This window comes from Ornithorhynchus anatinus, chromosome X1 (assembly GCF_004115215.2).
Source record: "Ornithorhynchus anatinus isolate Pmale09 chromosome X1, mOrnAna1.pri.v4, whole genome shotgun sequence".
Taxonomy (NCBI): domain Eukaryota; kingdom Metazoa; phylum Chordata; class Mammalia; order Monotremata; family Ornithorhynchidae; genus Ornithorhynchus; species Ornithorhynchus anatinus.
The window spans coordinates 47,927,118-47,950,223 of record NC_041749.1 but is presented as its reverse complement, the minus strand read 5'-3'; the positions used below and the strand labels follow the sequence as shown (position 1 = coordinate 47,950,223).

At 49.4% G+C, this 23,106-nt stretch overlaps 1 protein-coding gene across 2 annotated transcripts in view; it reads right to left on the bottom strand.

Annotated features, from left to right (window-relative positions):
• MYOT (myotilin) overlaps nt 1-1,239 on the bottom strand; it is a 40,241-nt gene extending 39,002 nt beyond the window's left edge. For both annotated transcript variants that reach the window (XM_029051994.2, XM_039910399.1), the window contains exon 1: nt 1,128-1,239. The gene's annotated coding sequence lies outside the window, so the exon portion shown is untranslated. The remainder of the gene's footprint in view (nt 1-1,127) is intronic.
• Nucleotides 1,240-23,106: the final 21,867 nt, after the last annotated feature.

Genomic DNA, 23,106 nt, shown 5'->3' with positions numbered 1-23,106 from the left:
CTCTCTCATTCAACCCACATATTCAATCTGTCACCAAATCCTGTCGGTTCAACCTTCACAACATCGCTAAAATCCTCCCTTGTCTCTCCATCCCAAATGCTATCGTGTTAGTCCAAGCACTTACACTAGCCTTCCTTAATTACCGTATCAGCCTCCTTGCTGACCTCCCTACCCTCTTGTCGTTTCCCATTCCAGTCCACACTTCACTCTGCTGCCCAAATCATTTTCTACAAAACTGTTCAGTTCATGTTTCCCCACTCCTCAATGAATCTCCAGTAGTTGCCCCTCCACCTCCTTGTTAAACAGAAACTCCTTTCCATAGACTTTAAAGCACTCGATCACCTTGCCACCCCCTCCCTTACCTCACTGATTTCCTACTACAACTCAGACCACATACTTCGCTCCTCTAATGTCAACTTACTTATTCTGTACCTCGATCTCATCTATCTTGCCACCAACCCCTCACCCTGTCCTGCTTCTGGTCTCTTCATAGCCAACAGATGATCACTTTCCCCACCTTCAAAACTTTATTAAAAGCACATCTCCTCCAAGAGGACTTTTTCGATTAAGTCCTCATTTCCTCTTCTCCCTCTCCCTTTTTCATAGCTCTTGCACCCTTTCTTCCTCAGCCCCACAGCACTATGTACATACCTGTAATTTATTTATATTAATGTCTGTATCCCCCTCTTACTGTAAGCTCACTGGGGGCAGGGAACAGGTCTACCAACTCTGTTTCATTGTACTCTCCTCAGTGCTTAGCACATTGCTCTGCATACAGTAATAAATACAGTCAAAGGAATCCATCCGCTCCCATAAATGCCTTGCACACAGTAAGGGCTCAGTACTGTGCTCGACCCCTGGTCTGTGCTCAGTAGAGTGTTTTGCACCCAGTGGGTACCTAATGCAGTGCCTTGCACACAGCAAGCATCCAGTACAGTGCTTTGCCTATAGTAGGTGCCCAGTAAAGTGCTTTGCACAGAACAGACATCTAGTAGAGAGCTCCGCACAGAGTAGGTGCCCAGTACAGTGTCCAAATTGTTTTTAGGGCTCATGTCTGCATGTCATTGGCCATCAGAGCAGATAAGGAAATGTCTGCTGCATAAACCATCACTCATACGATGACCTACCCTCTGCGGGTTGATAGACAAAGGGTGAATGGACGTGAAGTAACTCGGACGGGTGGTGCTTCTGCCAGAGACCTCGCTGACTGGGGAGCTGATGGTCCAGGAAACACTGGTGGTTTTCCGCTTCATCCTGCTGAAACACCATATCTCATCACCCAGCCACGCACTACAGAGGGGAGTTCCCTCAACGTCCAAATGCTTATTAATAATAATAATAATAATAATCATGTCTGAGCCAGTCAAGAGACAAGTCTGTGGAACACTGCCAGGTAAAGTACCTTATGGCAGGACAGGCCCAGCTGCCCCAGCCTCTTATGCCATCTGGAGAGGCCCTGGATCGGGCCTCTTCATTACTTGGCTTCTCCTGGCTTTAGGATCCTTGTGGGGGATGCCAAGGTCATGGGAGGTATTCCCCGCAGGCTCTAGAAGTGGATTTTCAGCCTGTTTTTCCAAAAAGGAATTTTAAAAGTGATGGCTTCCTTGGCTGGTTGAACACATTTTTGCTGGACAAATGGAACCTTGAAGACCTCAGTGAACAAATGTGCCGGGGAGACCACAGGAATTGTGATGACTCAGAACCTTTCCTGAGCCCTCCACTCCGCCCAGGGCCTGAACTCCTTAGTGAAAGGAAGGGAAAGGGAATTGATGGGAGAAAAGCCCAAGGTGTTTGTATTTGCTCTGATGAGTCATGGACTGGGTCTGCGGATCAGTCAGAGTCGGGGGCTGGGAAGACATACAGTCCGGCGGTTGAGGGATATTTCTCATCTCAGTCATCCGGACTGGCCATCTTACTGGCCCACATTGCTCCAGGAATGGAGCTTAGGTCCGTTAAGAAACAAGCGTGACCTAGCAGATAGAGCACAGCCCTGGGAGTCAGAAAGATCTGGGTTCTGATCCCAGCTCTGCCACTTGTCTGCTGTGTGACCTTGGGCAAATTTCTTAATTTCTTTGTGCCTGTTACCGCATCTGTAAAATGGGGTTTAAGACTGTGTGCCCTATGTGGACCAGGAACCATGTCCAACCTGGTTATCTTGTATCTACCCCAGAGCTTAGTACAGTGTTGACACATACTAAGCACTTAATAAATCCCATAAAAAAAGGGTCTGGCTGGCCTTACCTTTCTCCCCTGGCAGAATCCATGAGGATCAGCTGAGAGCGCTTTATCTCCCCAGTGAGAGTCCTTTCTCACCAGCTCCTAAGGAGAAGAAAGAAGGTTAGTCTCACCTGAGAGGCCCTTGTCCCCCTCTCTCTACTCTCCCGCTCTATTGTCAACTCCTTGTGGACAGGGAACGTGTCTCCAATTTCTGGCGTACTTTCTTAAGTGCTAAGTACAGAACATTAGGCCCAGTGGGAGTTCAATAAATATCATTACTACAACTACTGACACTCTCTTGCCTTTCACCCATTCCCCACCCCTTTCTCCTAGCTCAGAACACCCTCTCCTTCCCTCTTCTCAGCAAGCCACAACCCTCTTTCAAAGCTCTCCTAAATTGTCACCTCCTTCAGAAGCACTTCCCAAATGAATCCTCAATGAATCCTCAATGAATGAATAACCAATTAGTTATTGGTTGATTATTCTCTTGTGTGGATTGTTTGTACTCTCATTCATTTGACTTTGGCATATTCATCAGTTTTTATCTAGTGTCACCCCTCTTTCGATTTTAAACTCCTCGAAAGCAGGGAATACTTCTTTGGCTTCTTTTTGATAGTCCCCACTAGACTCTTTGAGGGCAGGGATCATACTCTTCCAAGTGCTCATTACGGTGCTCTGCACACAGTAAGCACTCAATATATACCACTGATGGATTGATTGACTGAGAGTCCCCAAGCACCAACTACAATGCCCTGCACACAGCAGGCATCCAGCACAGTGGATCTGTGCACAGTAAGGACCAAGTTTATTGCTCTGCACAAAACACATAATATCCGGTACCGAGCTCTGCACCCAGTAAGCACTCAATCAATCTTGGTGATGAGGAAACCAATAAGACAGGAAAGTGAGTAGGCGATAGTTTCTTAGGGACCGAGGAGGGTCAGGGAGAGAATAAATGCATTTTCCAAGTTTTAATTTCCTCTGAGGCTCTTGGAAGCAGCTTGAGAGAGAGAGGAGTTCAATTGTGTGTGGGGATGCTCAGAATCACAGCCTACTATAAGGTGCTTGAGGAAAGAAAGAAGACGGCTGTTGCTGGATGCTTGAATTAGACATATTTTTCATTAAAGCTCAAAAGCCACCATCAGAGTCTGCAGAGCAGGCTTTTCCTTCTGCAACCTCCTATAAAGACTAATAATCATATTCATAACTCCTTAGTTAAGGTAGTAATGCTATGCTTTGAATTACTTTTAATTATGGTTATGGTTTAGAATATTGCATTTTAAAGGGATTTCATAATATTTTTCTACAAGTTCTGGAACAGATTCTAATTTATAACCTGAAAATCCTACCGTATCTTGCTGATTTCCCAGCCTGCACACTTCACTCCTCTAATGCCAACCTACTCCACTGTACCTTGATCTCATCTATCTCGTTACCTATCCCTCTCCCACATCCTTCTTCTGGCCTGGAACTCCCTCCCCCTTCATATATGACAGATGATCACACTCTTGGCCTTCAGAAACTTTCTAGTATCACATCTCTTCCATGAGGCCTTTCCTGACTAAGTCATCATTTCCCCTATTACCTCTTCTTTCTGTGTCACCTATGCACTTGGATGTATACCCTTTAAGCACTTGATCCCATCCTCAGCCCCTCAACGCTTACTTGTATATCTCTGATTTATTTTAATGTCTGTCTCCCCCTCTAGAATGTAAGCTCTTCATGAGCAGGGAATGTGTCTATCAACTCCATTGTATTGTACTCCCCCAGGTGCTAACTACAGTACTCTGCACACAATAAGCACTCAATAAACAGAATGAATGATTGATGGATTGATTGATAAGTCCTTGGGAAAACAATACCCCACGATACAGCCATTCTTGATGTATCCCCATTTTGGAGGACTGTAATACCCTGTATTGTGGGGTGGTCCTGTACAGACATCTGCTCCTGTAGCAATGTCCTTGGGCCCGAGGAACAGCATTGGGAGGTGCGAACCAGCTCCTGGATCCAAGTCCCGCTTCTGGATTCCAAAGGGTAGCACCACCCATCCTATCACCCTGCCTGCTGCCAGGGGCAGCCAGGGCTCCACAGAAAGGGGCAGGTGAGACTCTTGTCCTCCTCCCCCCACCTTCCTGTTTGGGAGAACTAGAGCTGTCAGAGGCGACGGAGGTGGTGTGGGCCACAGATTGACTGAGATGCTTGCTCCCCTCATGATTAAAATTCTAAACACTGGAGATCATTCAGTAGACCTTTCTGGGAGCCTTCTGTGTGCACACCCACACAGAAAAGCAGCGTGGCTCAGTGGAAAGAGCCTGGGCTTGGGAGTCAGAGGTCATGGGTTCGAATCCCATCTCTGCCACTTGTCAGCTGGGTGACTACGGGCAAGTCACTTAACTTCTCTGTGCCTCAGTTCCCTCATCTGCAAAATGGGGATGAAGACTGTGAGCCTCACGTGGGACATCCTGATTACCCTCTATCTACCCCAGGGCTTAGAACAGTGCTCTGCACATAGTAAGCGCTTAACAAATTCCAACATTATTATTATTAGTATTAGTGTGCAGAGCAGAGCACTGTACCAGGGTCTTGCTGTGTGTGGAATACTCTAATGGGTGTCTTCAATGTGCAGAGCACTGTGCTAAACTCTTTGGAAAATATATTAGAGGCCCCCTCAAGAAGGTTACAGTTTGATAGAAAGACAACCATCAACTTGCACACAGGAAGAAAAAGAAAAGGGAAAGATGGATAGGTGAGTAACTGCTTGATTAGCAAAAACACCTACATCATCATGTACTGTCATGCTTCAGGAGATGGAGTCCTCAAAACTGAGGGCTCCCCAGTTGTAGGTTCTCTTTTACCTCTGGGATCACCTGGCACTAGAGGTGTTCAGCCCCAAGAACCAGGCCAGAGGCCATAACTGAGAGCCTCAGGAATGGACTCGGACAGCAGAATTTCTTCAGTGGCTAGGAGAAGTAGTCCAAGATGGCAGGTTTAACTGTGGGATTGAAATCCACATTATCAAGGCCCAGGGCTATCAAGGCCATTGCAGATGGATGAAGAATGATGGGGAAGCGATGGGAACAGGCAATTTATTTCTAGTTCCCAAGACTGGTTTGTCCAGCAGCTTAGAGGAATCAATCAATCGATCATTTTTATTGAGCACTTTTGGGGAGAGTACAATATAATAGAGTTCATTCATTCAATCATATTTATTGAGTGCTCACTGTGTGCAGAGGACTGTACTGAGCACTTGAGAGATACAGTACAGCAATTAACAGTCACATTCCCTGACCACAATGAGCTTACAGTCTAGAGTGGGGGAGACAGACATCAATACAAATACATAAAATTGTAGATTTGTACTGGGCTGGGAGGGGGGAGGAGCAAAGGGAGCAAGTTAGGGCAACCCAGAAGGGAGTGGGAGATGAGGAAAAGAGGGGCTTAGTCTACACATTCCCTGCTTGAAACAAACTTACAATCTAGAGGGGGAGACAGAAAAAAATTTAAATAAATGAATTATGGATAGGACCTTCAGAAGTCTTTCGGAAGGGCTCATTGTACTGTTGAGATATAGCCAAAAAAGAAAGACTTTGATAATAATTATAATTAATAATTATCATATTTGTTAAGCACTTACTGTGTGCCAGGCACTGTTCTAATCGCTGGGGTAGATAGAAAATAATTGGGTTGGACATAGTCCCTGTCCCTCGTGGGGCTCACAGCCTCAATCCCCATTTTACAGATGAGGGAACTGAGACACGGAGAAGTGAAGTGACTTGCCCAAGGCCACACAGCAGAGAAGTGGCAGAGCCAGGTTTAGAACCCATGACCTTCTGACTCCCAGGCCCGTGCTCTATCTGAGATGCCAAATGTGGTCTACCTGGAATGTGAGCTGTCAGCCCCAACTGGGAACATCTGTGTCAGATCCAGGGTTTGGAAACCAGGTGTTTGTCAAAATGCAAGTCTCCTTCCTGTTTGACCTTCACACTCTCCAGCCTGGCCTGAAAGTCACCAGGTGGATGCTGGGAATTCTTTTGACCTGGGAAGGTCTGCTTACTGCAACTGGCCAGACCTTGGGGCATTTATTTGGACTCTTTGAGTGCTCCCTGGGGGCAGTGGCCTTGGAAAAGGACAACAGGTGCATGAGACACATTCCCTGCCTGCAAGGAGCTTACTCTCTAACAGGGGAGACAGATGGAGAAGTATTTACAGAGAGACTAATCCAAATAGATCACAGAATGCACAGATGAAAATGCTTATACACCCAAGTGCTGAGGATGGGTACATATGAACATGTAAATGTTAGAGGTAGCTGTTAGATTGATACTCCAGGTGTTGGGTGCTAATTGGGGAAGGCTTGATTGTGGGGGCTGGGGGGCTTGAGGTTTGGGGAGGACTTTGAACATGGTGGGCTTGAGGCAGGTAGGTCAGGGGGTTAGTTCCAAAGCCTCTGGGCAGTGTTCTGCAGGAGGCATTTCAGTAGATGGCCGGGGGTGTCCTTGAAAGAATAAATAGCCTTAGATTTTTCTTGGTGGGTCATTCTAGCCTCCGAGGCTCACGTAAATGGCAACCTTTGCCTCGGGTAACTCTAGCTCTTTGTAATGAAGACCGAATTAGATATCACCCAATGGGGAGTAGGAGACCTTTGCAACCTTACTCTACCACATGACAAGACCCACACCGATCGGGCATGCTGTTTGCACAAGCAGTGATGATGACGTCCTAGCATCTCCTGAGTAGTCAGGATGCCTTCAGGGCTGTGCTATCCCCGGGACTGGAAGGAAGAGAATTAGAGGGGTTAGGTAAATAGGAAATGGGGGGTGGACCAAGGGTCTGACAGGTAGGAAGAATGGCACAGAGAAACCTGGGACTGACCTGAAGTACCTGGCCCTAAGAAAAGTCAGAGGGAGGAGACATGTCCCTCCAGAAGGAGCATCTGAGGCAATGGAAAGTCCACATATTCAGCCCACCCTCAGGCCCACAGCATATCTGTAATATATTGATTGATATTACTGTCTCTCCGCTCCAGATTGTGAGCTCCTTTTGGGCAGAGAATGCGTCTACCAACTCTGTTGTATGGTACTCTCCCAAGCGTTTAGTTCAATGCCCTGCTTTTAGTAAGGACATTGATTGCTTGATTGCTCTCCATACTGGAAGCACTCAATAAATACCACTGATTGATTAATTGATTGAGTGTCGTGGCTTTAGAACACAGTAAACATGGCAGAAAATGGGCTGGGCAAGGTACCACACAAAGCCATTTATGGCAAATCCCCAGATGTTTTGTGCAACCTAGGAAGGGGTGTCGCTTAACCAGTCTCTTTTATCTGACTCTGCAAATATCCTCCCGAAGTGTTTCTCATTAGCCGGGAAGTGGAAGTGGATGTCTCCCCATCAGTAGTGGATTCCCAATCCCTTTTGCAGCCCTTGGTGTTTGGAGTCCCGTACTAAATGCCTCCAGGTAGATCACACCAGGGGAATCGGAGCACTTATGACTGACCGCCCGAGTAGATGTCCCAGTTGACAGCGAGCTGCACTATTGTAAAATTCTGGAGGGCATTCGATCAAGAGAACTTACGGAGCACCTACAGTGTGCAGAACACTGCACTGAGTGTTTGAGAGGTAACCAGAAAAGTTCCAAAATATGATCCCTGCCCTCAAGGGGAGAGAGGAGATAAGGATTTTATAAATAACGACTTTAGTCTAATGAAATCCAGCCCAAGCATCTAGGGCCTGTCACAATTTCACACCTGTTGAGTCCAGTGTGGCTTCAGGCCATACGCCCTTACGTGCATGTACCTCAGTATATTTTTATTTGTACACTGAATGATATATGCTGCAGTTCTGTCCTGGAGTCTTATTGTGTCCACGTTCTTCCTCCTGGTGCCAGTCTTTGTAAATAATCTGTTTCTGTCTGTTTCCTCCATTGGACTATAAGCTCCACAAGGGAAGGGAATGTGTGCCTTGCCTCTGTCAAACTCTTCCAAGTGCTCAGTACAGTTCTCTGTGTTCAGTAGGGGCCCAGTAAATATCTTTGATTGACTAATGGACTGATTTAGGCTAATCTGGATTCTCGCACACTATTTCCCAGGCAGTTGGGAGTGGCCAAAGTTGCCCAGCTGAGAGGACGACGGGCCCTGCAATCCCACTCTGATGTTCTGATTGATAAGGGTACAGGAGAAAGAGATAGGATGGCAGCCTTCTGAGAAGGGGTCACTACCCTGGACAAACACTTGTTTCTCCTCCTGATAAAGGTGTGGAGACGTTTTCCTAACACCCACAGAGGTTTTCCCCCGAAAGTTCTTTTGAGTATTTTATTTTACTGTCTCCCTGTCGAGGTTGTGGGATCCTTGTGAGCAGGGAGCGTATCTACCAACTCTATTGGATCGTACTTTCCCAAGCACTTAGTACAGTGCTTTGTACACAATAAGCACTCAATAAATACCACTGATTGATTGGTAGCAGCTCTTAGAAGCCAACGGGCAGCAACCGCATTGCTTAGAGCTGAATGGCGCTGCAGCACGGGTGTAGGGTGTAGGGGTAGGTATCCAAATTCACCAGGTGCCCGGAGGCTCCCCTGAAGTGTCCAGGCAAAGGATAGAAGGCACTGGCCACTGCACATGTGGACAACGTGTCACTTGTCCTCTCTGGACCTCAGTGTCCTCATCTGAAAAATGGGGATAAGATCCTGGCTCTCCCTGCCTCTAGGATTGTGAGCTGTCTGTGGGACAAAGACTATGTGTGACCTGATTATCTAGCATCTGTCCCTGTATTTAGCACAGTGCTTGGCACAGTTTAGGCACTATAAAGTGACTTCATTTTTCAATACCATAATTATCATTATTCCCCTCACCCTGCTGGCCCTTCTAGGCCTACTAATGCTCTGTTTTCTGGAAGCAGTCAGCCTAGAGGTCGGAATCAAGAGAAATCTACATAGCTACCTGGGTTTTCCTCCCTTCCCCAGGGCAGTCACTACCCACTGGCCAGCTCCTTCTCTCCTAGCTCAGTTTCCCATTTGCGCTCTTGCAGAAACTGCCCAAAGAGCCCCCAGACAGACAGACAAAGGGTTATGTGCTTAGCTATTTCAGGTGGGTCTGGGACACTGCAGGAATGGAGAGCTGAGTAAAGCAGCAGTTTCCCCTCCGTTCAGCGGTACAAGGTTGAAATGGTAGCTATGCAGGCAGAGTGCTTGATCTGATTGGGGATATTTGTTTAATAATTGAAATTTGAATTCACTGCTTTGAACTCTGACTTGTTTCTATGACTTTTTGAGCGTAAGCTACTTGAGGACAGGGGCTGGAGCTGATTCATTCCTCTCTGTTTTCCCCAGGCCTCTGATACAGTTCAACATTCTAGGCAATGCATGCCTTGCATGCCTTCCGTCCATCGATGAGAGTGATCAGATGGTCACAAGGGTATTGGACTTGCATTCCTACCTTTCTCCACCTAGCTCTTTCTGGACAGGGAATATGCTCTGTGCTTCTGTTGTACTTTCCCACGCACTCGGTACAAGTGCCCTGTACCCAGTGGATGCTCAATAAATACCATTATCCAATCTCCTGTAAGCATTAGCAAAATCTCGTAAACTCCAAAAGGGCATGTCAGAGCAGCTGAAGGGATCAATGAATCCCCATAGCAAAAGGGCCAGAATTGAGCGGGAAGCTGGGCAGGAAAAATGAAGGAGGGGTGTTCGTGAGAACGTTTGCAACCACAGTTTACTGCGGTTCTTGTCAATGGCCTGAAGCTCTCAAGGCTGAGGGTTGGCTAGAAAGGAACACCTTGAATCAGGCTTGGGTTTCTTCAGTTCTTTTTGAGTTGGTGTTGATGCTGTTTTCCAGGAATAGGGACTGAGCAGGGTCACATTTCAGGAGGTTAAACCTGTTTCTTAAAGGCTTTTGTTTTCTGCTGATTTCAGAGCTTCAATCGCTAGGACATGTCACCCCACTCCTCAAAAAACTCCAGTGGTTGCCCATCCACCTCCATATCAAACAGAAACACCTCACTATTGGCTTTAAAGCACTCTGTCACCTTTCCCCCTCCTGTCTCACCTCGTTACTCTCCAATTCATTCATTCATTCAATTATATTTATTGAGCACTTACTGTGTGCAAAACACTGTACTAAGAACTTGGGAGAGTACAGTGTAGCAACAGACACATTCCTGCCTACAACGAGCTCACAGTCCAAAGGGGGAGACAGACATTAATATGAATAAATAGACAATAAATAAATAAATTTACAGATATATACTTATGTGCTGTGGGGATGGGAGGGAGGATGAATGAAGGAGCAAGTAAGAGCAGTGCAGAAGGGAGTGGGAGAAGAGTAGGGCTTAGTCAGGGAAGGCTTCTTGGAGGAGATGTGCCTTCAATAAGGTTTTAAAGTGGGGAAGAGCAATTTTCTGTCTGATATGAGGCGGGAGGGCATTCCAGGCCAGAGGTAGGATGAGGTGAGAGGTCAGCTACAAAATAGATGAAATCAAGGTATAACCTCGATCCTACCACAGTCTAGCCCGCACACTTTGTTCCTCTAATGCTAATCTTCTCACTGTGCCTCGATCTCATCTATCTTGCCGCCAACCCCTCTCCCACATCCTACCTCTGGCCTGAAACAACTTCCCTTCTCATATCTGACAATTACTTTCCCCGCATTCAAAGCCTTATTGAAGGCATATTTAATAATAATAATAACAAAGAAATACGGTATTTGTTAAGCACTCACTATGTGCCAAGCACTGTTCTAAACGCTGGGGTAGATACAAAGTAATCAGGTTGTCCCTCATGGGGCTCACACTTTTAATCCCCATTTTACAGATGAGGTAACTGAGGCACAGAGAAGTTAAGGGACTTGCCCAAGGTCACCCAGCAGACAAGTGGCGGAGGCAGAATTAGAACCCACAACCTCTGACTCCCAAGCCTATGCTCTTCCCACTAAGCCAGGCTGCCTCTCTAAGCAGACCTCTTTCCTCCAAGAGGCCTTCCCTAAGACCCCCTTTCCTCTTCTCCACTCCCTTCTGCTTCATCCTGACTTGCTCCCTTTGTTCTTTCCCTCTCCCACTCCCACAGCACATACGTACATAGCTGTAATTAATTTATTTATATTAATGTCTGTCTCCCCAGATTTTAGGCTGTAAGCTCATTTTGGGCAGGGAATGTGTCAGTTTGTTGTTGCATTGTTCTCTCCCAAGCGCTTAGTACAATGTTCTGCACACAGTAAGCGCTCAATAAATGTGATTGAATGAATGAATATGCAGAGGCTGAATCTCTACTCTGAAGAATATCTAAGTCCATATCTGACGGTTGGGGGTGCCCGAGGCCAGAGGGGAAATCACTATGTGAATGACTTTGAAGATGAAATATTTCATTTTGATCTTCGGGCACCAAGTCCTGCCTGGCTAAGGGAGGGGACTTTCTTGTTCAGACCAGGGATTGCTTCCTGATCTGAACTGGACATACCCTGGTCTTATAGGCCATGAAGGACATTGTGGGGAGGCCTGGCTGTCTCTGGGCTGAACCAGGCTAGAGAAGGGTTTGCATAGAACCCATGTGAAAAGATCAGACTTGTGTCATCTCATATGGCGTAGTGGATAGAGCATGGGCCTGATAGTCAGAAGGTCATGAGTTCTAATCCAGGCTCCACTAGTTGTCTACTATGTGACCTTGGGCAACTCACTTTACTTTTCTGTGCCCCAGTTACCTCATCTGTAAAATGGGGATTAAGACTGTGAGCTCCATGATGGACGAGGACTGTGTCCAACCCGATTTGCTTGCATCCACCCAGCGCTTAGTACAGTGCCTGGCACATAGTAAGTGCTTAACAAATAGCACAGTTATTATTATTATGGGAGGAGAGGGGACGTGAACAGGGCAAGGGAGAGCACATGAGAGGGGATGTGAGGGAGGCAAGGGGGAGAATGCAGGAGGAGCGAGGATGTAAGTGAGGTAAGGGGGACCATGTGGGAGGAGAGTGAACATGAGGAGCCATTTGGAGTTGGTAAGCTGTATTTTGAATGTCGGAGGATCCTCCCAGGTTCCAAATGGGGGCCGCATCTCCCCAGCTCCACCTCCCCACAGATGCACAGTCAATGCTAACTCAACCCATTTGAGTCCCAAGTATTTAATCTGGCAAATGTCAACACCTCAGCCTGATTGGAACCCCAGATTGGGCCCAACATCAAGTGGGAAATGTTTCATTGTTCAGGCAGGGTTTGTTAGAAAAATGCCAATACCCCTCTTATTCTGGTAGTGCCTTTTAATATCTCCTCCAGTGGCCAGAGATGAATGTACTCCCTGACCTGAATGTATGGCCCAGCCTCCCGGAGGTAATATAAGCAAAGACCTGTACACAGCCCACTAGGTGAAAGAAACCCACACCCCGAAACAGAGAGAAGGAGGTGGTGAGAAACAGAGGGAGAGAGGCAGCGAGGGCCCGATTGAATGCAGGGAGACAGAGATCATCAAGGCTACTGGAGGGAGAGAGAGAGAGAGAGAGAGAGACTCATCAACTCAAGAACCCAAGGGAGGAAGAGAGAGAGGGAAGCAGGAGACATGGAGACAGAAACAGAGATCAAAATGAACAAATGAGAGAGAGGGAGAAACATCACTCCCAAACAGAGAAACCAATTAGAGGTGGAATCAGTGTGGCAGATGAAAGGACAGAGAGGGGGAGGGACAGGTGAAGGTAATAGAGAATCCAAGTTACATAGGTCCCAAAAGAGAAAGAAGGACAGTAGGGGAGGGGTGGTGAGGGGTTATAGTAATAAAGAAGACAAATGTCAGTAAAGACCCTAACTACCATAACTACAATTATATCATCCTCAGAGGTTTTTGGCTAACTGGCTGATACAACCATGGTTTATGGGTTGATTGGGGAGTGTGGGGCCCATGAGGACTTGGGGAACTTTGCACACTGTACTGATGTTGTGCTGGTACTCAGACCCCAAGCAATGGCCACGCAAGTGGCAACAATAGTGGCTTAAGGAGAAAGGCCCTGACGTTCCTGGAATATGAGGCAGAATTTCCTCTGAGGAACTTGATCTGACTCGCTTCTAATTTTATCAACATGTGCAGCTTTTAAATAGGGGGCAGCTGGTGCAGAATAAATCTCCGTGCCTGTCAGCATATGTGAGGTCAGCAGCGGCTCACACGGACACTGTTAGAGCAGGGGGAATCCTGCTGGAAGGGCTGCGGTGGAGCTGACTCTCTCAGGAGATGGGGACTCACGAGCAGTCGTTAGGCTATGAACTGTGGGACGGTGCTCTGGCCACAGCTCTGAAATTATATCCTGCGATCAGAGACAAAGGACAATAGACAGGAATGGGATTGAATCCCTCCCCTGTCCCCAGGTGTCTGCGGGACATGCAGTGCATACCTGTGTCAGCGAGTGAGATGGAAGCAACTCTCCTCTTCCACCTCTCCCTCTCCGCTTGTTGTTGTCTCCTGGCTGCAAAAAGTTGTTAGGGTCAAATTTGGATTCCCACCATTCTGGCTCTCCTGGCCAAGTGAGAAGCCCCTGCCTCTCCCCATACCTCCCCAGTTGGCATATAGCCAGAGATAAAGCTGTGAGGCTGACAGGCCACACAGATAACCGAGTTCATTACTGCTCCAGGATAAATCTAGGCAGTGAGCTCAGAGGGTAGCCTGGATTGGACGTGGACTTTGGCTCACCTGACTCGGTTGCTAGGTAGAAGAGCAATATATAGGCAGAAAGAGCTGAACGCTGCTGATTTGGGGCTGGCCAGCCAGATAAACTGGTCCACTAGGCCCATACTGAGGTCATCCATCACAGGAGATGACTGGCCCCATCCTCCCCACGTAGTTGGATCAATCATTCTGTCAGTGGTAGTTCTAGGTTCTGTGTGAGGTGCCTTGCTAATGAGGTTCTGTCGTGATTACCCCTTTGGTGGACAAGACGGTCCTCCTCACCGCCACAAGCCCAGACCAGTGCCAAAGTGGCCAGAAATCAAGGGAACACTTTCCATTTTGAGTAGAACTGGGCAAGGGTCTCTAGCCCCAGGAAACTTTCATATTGGTGTCAAATTTTTTCTCTGGAAGGTGGCCCTGAACTAGTATTGGGGGGTGGGGGCGGGCAGGGGTGGACTTTGCAGGCAGACTGGGAAGCTCATCACCAAATCTCCCAGGGCAGGAGTGGAGGGTCACCGACTGAACCTAGAGACAGGTCTTGGGGTAAATGAGTGCCCCGAGGGCAGGTCTGGGTGTTACTGATTGCCCCTGTGGCAGATCTGGCAGTAGCTGAGTGCCCCCAAGGCAGTAGATCTAGGGGTAGCTGAGCACTCCTGGAGAAGGTCTGGGGATAGCTAATGGCCCCTAAGGCAGATCTGGGGATCACTGACTGTCCCCAGGGCAAATGTGGGGTAGCTTAGTGCCCCTCGGGCAGGTCTATGGTTCACTTAGTGCCCCCTGGGGCAGCTCTGAGATTTGCTGAGTGTTCTCAGGGCAGGTCTGGGGGGTCATTGGTAGAGTGTACCGGGGGCAAGTCTGCAGGTAGCTGATTGCCCCAGGGCAGGTCTAGAGGTAGCTGAATGCCCTGGGGGCAGTTCTGGGGATAGCTGCATGCCCCTTGGACAGGTCTGGAGGTAGAGTAGTGCCCCTGGGACAGGTCTGGGGGTAGCTGAGCAGTCCTGGAGAAAGTCTGGGGGTAGCTGAGTGCCCTTAGGGCAGAACTTGCCCCCAGAACAATCAATCAATCAGTCAATCATATTTATTGAGTGCTTACTGTGTGTAGAGCACTGTACTAAGCACTTGGGAGAGTACAATATAACAATATAAGAGACACTTTCCCTGCCCATGACAAGCTTACAGTCTAGAAGGAGAGACAGGCATTTTCTCTTCTCCCTCTCCCTTCTGTGTTGCCCCGATTTGCTCCCTTCATTCACCCGGTGTTTAGAACAGTGTTTGGCACATAGTAAGTGCTTAACAAATGCCATTATTATTATTATAATCCCCCCTCCCAGCCCCACAGCACTTATGTACACATCTATAATTTATTTATTTACGTTAATGTCTGTCTCCCCTCTAGACTGTAAGCTCGTTGTAGGCAGGGAATGTGTCTGTTTATTGTTATTGTACTCTCCTAAGTGCTTAGTACAGTGCTTTGCACACAGTACTCACTCAATAAATACGATTGAATGAATGAATGAATTACGTATATGTACATAAGCACTGTGGGGCTGAGGTGGGGGTGAATAAAGGGAGCAAATCATGGCATCATAGAAAGGAGTGGGAAAAAGGAAATGAGGGCTTAGTCAGGGAAGGTCTTTGGAGGAAATGTGCCTTCACTAAATCTTCGAAGGTTTGGGAGAGTAATTGTCTATCAGATATAAAGAGGGCAGGCATTCCAGGCCAGAGGCAGGACAGGGGCAAGAGGTCAGCAGCAAGATAAATGAGATTGAGATACAGTGAGTAGATTGGCATTATAAGAGTGAAGTGTGTGGACTGGGTTGTAGTAGGAGAGTAGCAAGGTGAGGTAGGAGAGGCCAAGGTGATTGAGTACTTTAAAGCTGATGGCAAGAATTTTCTGTTTGATGCAGAGGTGGATGGGCTCTGGAGGTCCTTGAGGAGTGGGGAAAAATGGACTGAATGGTTTTATAGAAAAATGATCTGGGCAGCAGAGTGAAGTAGGAACTGAAATTGGGAGAGACAGGAGGCAGGGAGGTCAGCAAGAAGGCTGATAGAGTAATGAAGGCGGGATAGTATAGGAGCTTGGATTAACACCATAGCAGTTTGGATGGGGAGGAAATGGTGGATTTTAGCGACGTTGTGAAGGTTGAACCACCATGTGGGTTGAATGAGAGAGAGGAGTCAGGATAAGGCCAAGGTTACAGGTTTGTGAGACAGGAAGGACAGTGGTGTCTACAGTGATGGGGAAGTTATGGGGAGGATAGGGTTTGGGTGGAAAGATAAGGTGTTCTGTTCTGGGCATGTTAAGTTTGAGGTGACAGCAGGATATCCAAATAGAGATATCTTAAAGGTAGGAGGAAATGCAAGACTGCAGAGAGGGAGAGAGGTTAGGGTTGGAGATGTAGACTTAGGAATCATCCATAAAGAGGAGGTAATTGAAGCCTTTGTAGCGAATGAGTTCTCTGAGAAGGCAGCTGAGAGGTTGAGGATTAGGATGGAGTAGAGGCTGTTTGATTTGGCAAGAAGGAGATCATTTGGGCCAAGTCTGGGTATCGTTAAGGACCCTTGGGGCAGGTCTGGGGGTTGCTGAGGGCCCCTGGAGCAGGTCTGTGTGTGGCTGAGGGTCCCCGGGGCAGGTCTGAGGGTACCTGGAGTGCCCCCGAGGAAGGTCTAGGGGTAGCAGAGGGCCCCCGAGGAAGGTCTGGACATAGCTGATTAGCCCCAATGCAGGTTTGTGGGTAGCTGAGGGCCCTCAGGGCAGGTCCGGGCACAGTTGAGAGCCCCCAGCGCAGGTCTGTGGGTAGCTTAGGGCCCTCGGGGCAGGTCTGGCGGTAGCCAAGTGCTTCTGGTTCAGCTCTAGGGTTCACTGAGTGCCCTCAGGGAGGGTCTGAGGGTCATTAAGTGCCCTTGGGACAGGTCTAGGGGTAGCTGAGTGCCCTTGGAGAGGTCAGGGCATCTCTGAGGGCCCTCGAGGTAGGTCTCGGCAGAGCTGAATACCCTTGGGCCAGGTCTGCTTGTAGCTTGTTGCCTCCAGAGCCCTTGGGCCAGGTCTGCTTGTAGCTGGTTGCCTCCAGAGCAGGACTGCGGGTCACTGAATGCCCTTGGGGTAGGCCTGGGGGTTGCTGAGTGCCCTTGGGTCATGTCTGGTGGAAGCTGAGTACCTGAGGGCAGGCCTGGGGTGTAGTTTAGTGTCTTTAAGGCAGGTCTCAGCATCACTAAGTGTTCCCAAGGCAGGTGTGGGGGTAGCCAAGGGCTCCTGGATCAGGTTTGGGGTTCAATGAGTGACTTCTGGGCAAGCTCAAGGGTGACTGGATAGTCCCAGGACAAGTTTGGGGGTGTCATCATGGGTGCCCAAGACAAGTTCGGGGGGGGGTGTTGCTGAGTGCCATAGAGGCCCGCTTAGGGATCACTGAGTGCTCCCAGGGAGGGTGTGGGGAGTCTCTGAGGGCTCCCGGGACAGGCCTAGGGACCTCCAGGAGGGTCCCCTCCGGTGGTGCTTGTTCCAGCTGGGCCATGTTGGCATCTCATCAGGTGGGGCTTCTCACCAGCATCAGGCCCTCCACTCTGGGATGGAAAGACTCCTGTGGTAGAACCACCACTTTCCAGCTTCTCCAGTGCATCTGCTCTTGAGTATGAGGTGAGACTTCACTGATGCCCCCATTTCCAGCATCGGGACTCCTGGGGCCACCTCGGCCCATTAGCTCCGCCCAAAGAGCAGGGGTCCAGCCTGCTCCACTCGCCGGGAGCAAGACAGACAGGAGCTAGTCAGACACAGAATCCGGGAGCCGAGTGCAAGGGGAATCATCATTGTTTACAACTTAGAAATGGGGGATCCCTTCAAAGAGCCACTCCTCTCTCCTCCTCCCTTTCCTCCATCCCTCCTCCCTCTCTCCTTCCCTCCCTTTCTTAGCTCACCGCCTTCAGGACTCACAGAGCTCTGGGGCTACATCCGAGAACAACCAGGGCCACCTAGTCCAGCCTCCGGCCGCTGAACAAGGGGGCCGTAAACTGTCCCGCGAGGATGGATGGGGTTGGTCACCCTTTAAGTTCTCCATGAAAGGGGATCTCACCGCTTCCTACAGTCAGGTCTACAAGACCAATGTAACTGGAGTATTCAGACTAAAAATGCTTGCAGCTTGCAAGCTTTCAGGTTTTTTGTTTTGTTTGTTTTTTTTTAATGGTATTAGTTAAGCTCTTACTACGTGCCAGGCACTCTACTAAGTTCTTGGGGAGATACAAGCTAATTAGGTTGGACAGAGTCCATGTCCCACATGGAGCTCCCAGTATTAATCCCCATTCTACAGATGAGGGAACTGAGATACAGAGAAGTTAAGTGACTGGCCCAAGGTCACCAAGCAGACAAGTGGCAGAGCTGGAATTAGAACTCAGGTACTTTTGACTCCCAGGTCCGGGCTCTATCCACTAGGACATCCTGCTTTTCAATTGCCCAGACATGGAAATTTTTACATGCAGACCTGATCTGGTAACGGGTGCAGGTAATTTGCAGGTAACTCTTAATTTGCAGGTAACTCTTATGTCTGTCAAGACTAGGCACTCCCCTTCTAAGGAATAGGTGGCCATCCCCTCCGCGGCCCACCTTTGCCCCTCTGTCTTCTCTTCTTCTGACCAAGCCTGTCTGTACCTTGCCCATATGCAACAGCTTTCTCATCCCATTGCCCTTGCTAGACCCTCCAACTTGGGTCAAAACCCTGGCTCCCAGAGGGGCAAGGCAGGAAGGCCCTGGGCAGAGCACCCTCACCCCTGACTCCTGGAAGGGTAGGCCATGGCAGGCAGGATGGCCCATGGGCCTTCATCATCTCCCCTGCCTGCAGCAGAGCGTGGCGTGGGCCTCCTGGAGAGCCTGGCACCCAGAATGGCGCTGTCACCCAGGGTCTCAAGATGGTGGTCCCAGAGATGGCTGGGATCTAGAATAGATTGGGATGTCAAAGGGGTCTGATCACCATCACACTGAGAGGGAGGGAGAGGCCTGGCCCAGAGAGGCCTGAGAGGCCAGTGAGTTGACAGCAAGGCCCCTTGCCACCAGCTACAGGATCCCAGACTTTCCTTGAGCCTGTCTGGCCAGCCGAGCAAGACATCCCACGGGGCTCCTCAAGCAGGACATCCCTGAGCAGGACATCCCAGCAGGACACCCCAAGTGGATGGCTCCAGGAGGGCTCCCCCATCCAGCCCACCGGTCCAATGCTGGTCCAGCCAAACCCCAGCCACCCTACAGGTACTTACCACTCAGCGCTGCCACAGCCCTGCTCCTGGAACCAGCCACTGACGGGGGCCACAGTCTTGCTTGGCCCTGGTAGACCCACTGGCCTCCCCGGAATCCTCGATGCAAATGAGGCTAGGGCAGGGTAGAGTGGGCAAGGATGCCCACCGTGCGTCTTCCCAGCCCCCGCAGCTGCCCAGGTCAGCGGCGGCCAGAGCACAGCGGTGGCTCCCGGACCGCTAAGCCCTCGACGGCCACAAGCCCGCTGCTTAGGCTAACCGTGGGGACACACACCTCCTCTTGCTGGAATAGCTGCGAAGAAGCTAGAGGCCCAGGCACAGAGGCATTTCAGCTGGAATGTGAGGAATTTGGGTCTGGGGATTCGAATCCCCTGTGCCCCGCGCCCCACCCTTCTGCCGGCCCACAGCCCCCACAGGAGTCAGGCCACAGTTGCTGGTCCAGGGGTCCAACCTCCTGACCTGTATCCTACAATGGCCGGGTCGTGGGGAAGGACCGGGTGTGGAACGAAAGGAGTCAGGGGAAGGAAGGAGGGGCAGGGGGAAGGAAAGGGATGCGAGGAAGGAATGTGGGGAAAGAAAGGGGAAGCAGGAAGGAAGGGAGAAGGAAGGGGGAATGGGAAGAAAGGGAAAGGGGAAGGGGAAGGAAGGGGTAGAGGAGAAGGAAGGAGGTAAAAGGAAGGAAGGGGGAGGGAAAGGAAAAGGGAGCAGGGAAGGAAGGGAGAGTAGGAGAAGGAAGCCTGAGCGGAAAGGAAGGAAGTGGGAGCAGGAAGAAAGGAAAGGGGAGCGGGGGAAGGAAGGTGCAGGGGGAAGGGGAGATTGGGAATGGGGGGGGAAGCAAAGGAAAGCAGGGAAAGGAAGGTGGAGAGGAAAGAAAGGGAGGAAGAAGGGTGAAAAGGAAAGGGGAAGGGGAAAGGAAGAAGGAGGGGGGAAGGAAAGGGAAGTGGGGAAAGAAGGGGGTGCAGGAAGGCCCAGGTGCCCCTGCTGGCAGGGGAGGGGAGCAGAGGGGAGGAGGAATAAATAAAGACCAAACTCAGGGCCTAGGGTGGGCTCTGTCCTTGACGATTATGACAAGCAGCATGGTCTAGTGATTAGAGCATGGGCCTGGGAGTCAGAAGGATCTTAATCCAGGCTCTGCCACTTGTCTGCTGTGTGACCTTGGGCAAGTCACTTAAATTTTCATGCCTCAGTTACCTGGGGATTAAGACTGCGATCCCTATGTGGGACATGGACTGTGTCCAATAATAATAATAATAATGTTGGTATTTGTTAAGCGCTTACTATGTGCCGAGCACTGTTCTAAGCGCTGGGGTAGACATAGGGGAATCAGGTTGTCCCACGTGGGGCTCACAGTCTTAATCCCCATTTTACAGATGAGGGAACTGAGGCACAGAGAAGTTAAGTGACTTGCCCACAGTCACACAGCCGGCAAGTGGCAGAGCTGGGATTCGAACTCATGAGCCCTGACTCCAAAGCCCGTGCTCTTTCCACTGAGCCACGCTGCTTCTCCAACCTGATTAGCTTGTATCTACCCCACCACTTAGTACAATGCCTGGCACTTAGCAAGTGCTTCACAAATACTGTAAAAAAAACCCATCTGTTAAGCACTTACTATGTGTCGATCACTGTTCTAAGCACTGGGGTAGATACAAGGTAATCAGTTTGGACACAGTCCCTGTCCCACAGTGAGGCTCACAATCTAAGTAGGAGGGAGACTAGGTATTGAATCCCCATTTTACAGATGAAGGAACTGAGGCCAGAAAAGTTTGGTGCCTTTACCCAAAGTCACGCAGCAGGCCAGTGATGGAGCTGGGATTGGAACCCAGGTCCCCAGACCTCCAGGCCCATGTTCTTGCCACTTAGCTGCTGTCCTTGCCTCAGATTCAGTCCAGAAATCCTTAAGGTACATTGTCAGGGGTGGGACCCAGGGACCCATCCGATCAGGTAAATTGACTTTGCCTGCAATAACTGCCTCTTTACACCTGACCTTGTCTGTCTGTTGATAGCCTCTGGATATGAGTGCCAGATTCTGTTAAGACCCCCAGAGGCCACTGCCTGCTGCTGCTCACCTCAAAGCCAGTGGCATTAGGAGTTGAGAGAGGGGTCGTTTTCCAAGTCCATTGGCTCAAAAGAAGCATCCTTTGGGACACCCAGTGACTCCAACCATGTTCTTTCTGGCAGCAGGATCCAGTAAGTGTCCAGTGAACCCCCCTGCCCCTTCATGTCTTTTTTCATGACCTGTTCCCTGCATGTTTTCCACCTCTGTTTATTCAGATCATCAGATCCTATAGTTCTAACTCCCACCTGTGTAATTTTTCCAGTGCTTAGTACAGTCCTCCACACACGGTATCGTTATTGGCATTATTTTTTTATAGTATTTATTAAGCACTTACAATAGGTAAAGTGCTGGGGTAGATACAAAATAAGCAGGTTGGACACAGTCTTTCTTCCATATGGGACTCACAGTCTAAGTGGGAGGGAGAACAGGCAACTTGAATCCCCATTTTACAGAGCATGGCACAGTGGCTAGATGATGGGCCTGGGAGTCAGAAGGACCTGGCTTCTAATCCAGGCTCCATAGCTTGTTTGCTGTGAGACCTTGGGCAAGTCACTCCACTTCTCTTGCCTCAGTTACCTCATCTGTAAAATGGAGATTAAGACTGATCCCCATGTGGGACCTGGACTGTGTTCAACCTGATTAGCTTGTATCTACCCCATTACTTAGTACAGAGCCTGGCACATAGTGAGCCTTTAACAAATACCATAAAAACAAACAAACAAAAAATCAGATGTGGGAGCACAGGGAAGTTAAATGACTTGTCCAAGGTCCCAGAATAGACAAGTGGTGAAGCCGGTATTAGAACCCAGGTCCTCTGACTTCCAGGCCCATGCTCTTTCTGCTAAGCCTCGCTGTGCTTCCCTGGGCTTAGTAAATAATATTACTGCTACTTTTTCCTTTCTGCTCCTACTCCCCATTTTCCTTAACAAATACCACAATTATTAGTATCATTATTATTATTGTAAACTCTTCTCCTGGCAGCTCATTCTGGAAGGATCTTCAGCTAGGGTCTTCAGCTATTTTCATTGGACATCAAGCTACCACTGGCACCACAGGCCACCTCTGTTGCAGACATGTGCTGTGGGTGCTGTGTTTTAGGGTGATTCCAACTTTTCTCACAACCCTCAGCATGCCCCCAAGTCCACAATCCCCACCTCCCACCACCCCCCCCCCCATCTTGACCTTTATCCGAGGACATATTGCAAGTTGGACCTCTGGAAGTTCTGGTGCATGGCCCCTTCTTTTTGATTCCTGAGTCAAACAGTACCAGTAGCTTTACTTCCCACCTGGCCCTCCCCTAGAGAGAAAGTGAGAGAACTGGAAGCCATGACAGCTACCCCCAACTCCAAAAGTTCCAATGGCGGCTGGGGGAGACGGGGCGGTCTGCCCCCCACTCCCTTTAGACCCCAAAGATCAAACACATTGCACTTGGGCCACGGCCATAGACATTTTTGGCTCCCAGGAGCTTCCCTGGATGTGTGGCATAGCAGCACAACAGCTGCGGACTATTTGCTGCCGATGACCGATGACCACAGCCTCTCCGCTTTTCCACTTCCCCGAGGGGGAAGGAGGGTTGGAACTCGGGGCAGCCTTTCATTTCTGGAAACAACACCCCCAGAGTCCTGCTTTGGGGAGCCAAAACGCTGTTCCTGCAGTCAGGAATTGTGCATGAAGGCAGAGATTGGGAGGAGGGAGGTGGCTCTTCTTCCTCTTTCCTGCCCCACAAAGCATCATGAGTCCCTCCTTTTGCCTCTCCAGGGCTTATCTTCTGTCCCTGAAAATCCTTCCAGGGACTTTGGGGGCCCAGCAATGATTCCCAACTTCTCCTAGGGGAAACCACTCTCACCCGCTCCCCCCACTCCTCCCTTCACTCTCCACCCTCCTTTTCCTAGCCCCCACCCCCAACTTAGATTGTGCTTGATTTGTGTCCAAGTTTGCCCAGCAAAACTCTGGAGCT